At 53.3% G+C, this 2,849-nt stretch overlaps 1 long non-coding RNA gene across 1 annotated transcript; it reads right to left on the bottom strand.

Annotated features, from left to right (window-relative positions):
* Positions 1–851: 851 nt before the first annotated feature.
* LOC117011389 lies at positions 852–2,720 on the bottom strand. The gene is made up of 3 exons (XR_004420943.2): positions 2,654–2,720; positions 2,310–2,367; positions 852–993 (listed from the first exon to the last, which is right to left on the bottom strand). It is a non-coding gene; the product is annotated as an uncharacterized LOC117011389 (long non-coding RNA).
* Between the last annotated feature and the right edge of the window lie 129 nt (positions 2,721–2,849).

The following is a 2,849-nucleotide window of genomic DNA, read 5'->3' as shown; positions in this document are numbered from 1 at the left end:
CCCCCAAATTCCCCAAATTTCCCCGAAATTTCCCTGAATTTCCACAAAATTCCCTGAAATTCCCCAAAATCCCCCAAAATTCCCAAAAAATCCCCAAAATTCCCAAAAAATTCCCAAAAAATCCCCCAAAATTCCCCAAAATTTCCCCAAAATTCCCAAAAAATCCCCCAAAATTCCCTCAAAATTCCCTCAAAATTCCAAAACAATCCCCCAAATTTCCCCAAAATTCCCACAAAATTTCCCCAAAATTCCCAAAAAATCCCCCAAAATTCCCCAAAATTCCCCAAAATTTCCCTGAATTTCCATGAAATTCCCTGAAATTCCCTGAAATTCCCCAAAATCCCCCCAAATTCCCTCGAAATTCCAAAAAAATCCCCCAAAATTTCCCAAAATTCCCTCAAAATTCCCAAAAAATCCCCCAAAATTCCCTCAAAATTCCCAAAAAATCCCCCAAAATTCCCCAAAATTTCCTCAAAATCCCCCAAAATTCCCCAAAATTCCCCCAAAATCCCCCAAAATTCCCCAAAATTCCCTCAAAATTCCCCAAAATTCCCCAAAATTCCCTCAAAATTCCCAAAAAATCCCCCAAAATTCCCCAAAAATTCCCCAAAATTCCCTCAGAATTCCCAAAAAATCCCCCATAATTCCCCAAAATTCCCAAAAAATCCCCCAAAATTCCAAAAAATCCCCAAAATTCCCTCAAAATTCCCCAAAATTCCCCAAAATTCCCTCAAAATCCCCCAAAAATCCCCAAAATTCCCTCAAAATTCCCAAAAAATTCCCCAAAATTCCCTCAAAATCCCCCAAAATTTCCCCAAAATCCCCAAAAATCCCCCAAATTTCCCCAAATTTTCCCCAAATTTCCCCAAATTTCCCCCAAAATCCCCGAATTTCCCTGACCATGAACACGGGGCTCCGGGCGCCGCCGGCCGTGACCCCGCGGTAAAAACTGATCCGTCACCTCCCGGGGGGACAGGGCGGGGTCCCCACGGACTGGGGGGGGTCAAGGAAATTTGGGGGGTCCTGGGGGGTCCTGGGGGGAATTTGGGGGAGATTTGGGGTAAATTTGGGGTTTTTGGGGGGTCCTGGGGTGATTTTGGGGGTCTTGGAGGGGATTTTGGGGGGAATTTGGGGGGTCCTGGGGGAGATTTTGGGGGTCCTGGGGGGATTTGGAGGGTCCTGGAGGGGATCAAGGGAATTTGGGGGTCCTGGGGGGTCCTGAGGGGGATCTGGGGAGAATTTGGGGTGTCTTGGAGGGGATTTTGGGGGAGATTTGGGGGGTCCTGGGGGCATTTTGGGGGGTCCTGGAGGGAATTTGGGGGAGATTTGGGGGGTCTTGGGGGGGTCAAGGAAATTTGGGGGGTCCTGGAGGGGATCTGGGGGAATTTGGGGGGGTCCTGGGGGGGTCCTGGGGGGAATTTAGAGGGTTCTGGGGGGAATTTGGGGAAATTTGGGGGGAATTTCGGGTTTTTGGGGGGTCCTGGGGGGAATCTGGGGGGTCCTGGGGGGGAATTTGGGGGATTTGGGGAGAATTTGGGGGTCCTGGGGGGTTCCTAGGGGAGATTTGGGGGTTCTGGAGGGGATTTGGGGGGAATTTGGGGGGTCTTGGAGGGGATTTTGGGGGGAATTTGGGGGATTCTGGGGAGGGGTCAAGGAAATTTGGGAGTCCTGGGGGGGTCCTGGGGGGAATTTGGGGGAGATTTGGGGGTTCCTGGAGGGAGTTTGGGGGAGATTTGGGGGGTCCTGGAGGGGATTTTGGGGGAAATTTGGGGGATTTTGGGGGTCCTGGAGGTGGTCAAGGGAATTTGGGGGTCCTGGGGAGTCCTAGGGAGAATTTGGGGGGTCCTGGAGGGGATTTTGGGGGGAATTTGGGGGATTCTGTGGGGGATTTTGGGGGTCCTGGGGGGAATTTGGGGGAAATTTGGGGGATTTTGGGGGGTCCTGGAGTCGATTTGAAGGAAATTTGGGGGATCCTGGGGGAATTTGGGGGGTCTTGGAGGGGATTTTGGGGAAATTTCGGGGATTTTGGGGAGTCCTGGACAGGGTAAAGGAAATTTGGGGGATCTAAATCCAAAATCCTGGCGGGATTTGGGGGAAATTTGGGGTATTTCGGGAAATTTTGGGGGGCCTGGGGGGGGGATTTTGGGGTTCTTGGGGGAATTTGGGGTGATCAGGGAAATCTGAGGGGATTTTGGGGGGGGTTCAGAGGGTCCTAAAGAGGTTTGGGGGTGATTTTGGGGTATTTTGGGGTGATTTTGGGGTATTTTGGGGTGATTTTGGGCTATTTTGGGCTATTTCTGAGGGGATACAATCCCTGTGGATGAGGGGATCGCCCTTGGAGCTGAGGATGAAGAGCTGGGAAATCATCTGGGGAGAAAAATGGGAAAATCGGGGTTCAGAGAGCCCCAAAATCCCCCAAAATCGCCCCAAAACTGAGCCCGCCCCCCCCAAACCTGAACCCGCCAAAAACGGAGCCCCCCCAAACCTGAGCCCCCCCCAAAACCCGATCCCCACGCAGACCCCGCCCCTCCCAACCCCCCCGCCCCCCAAAATCCCCTCAAGACCCCCCAAAAAAACCCCAAAATCCCCCCCAAAAAGCGACGCGGCCCCTTTAAGAGGGGGCGTGGCCAAGCCCCTTCCGGGCCCCCCGAACCTCCGCGCCGGTTCCCGCCGCCGCCGCCCGCGCGGCCCCGCCCACTGTGGGCGTGGTTTAATATCACGTGTGCCCTAATGAGTCTTTCTATTGGCTGGGTTCATCTCCGCGTTTACGCGTCCTCTGTTGTGATTGGTCGACGCCGTCGTCACGCGGAGGGTGGTCCCTGCGTTTTGATTGGCCGCCGGCCGTCACG

Source organism: Catharus ustulatus, unplaced genomic scaffold (assembly GCF_009819885.2).
Source record: "Catharus ustulatus isolate bCatUst1 unplaced genomic scaffold, bCatUst1.pri.v2 scaffold_129_arrow_ctg1, whole genome shotgun sequence".
NCBI classification, from domain to species: domain Eukaryota; kingdom Metazoa; phylum Chordata; class Aves; order Passeriformes; family Turdidae; genus Catharus; species Catharus ustulatus.
The sequence above is the reverse complement of the archived record's forward strand: the minus strand, read 5'-3'. Positions and strand labels throughout refer to the sequence as shown.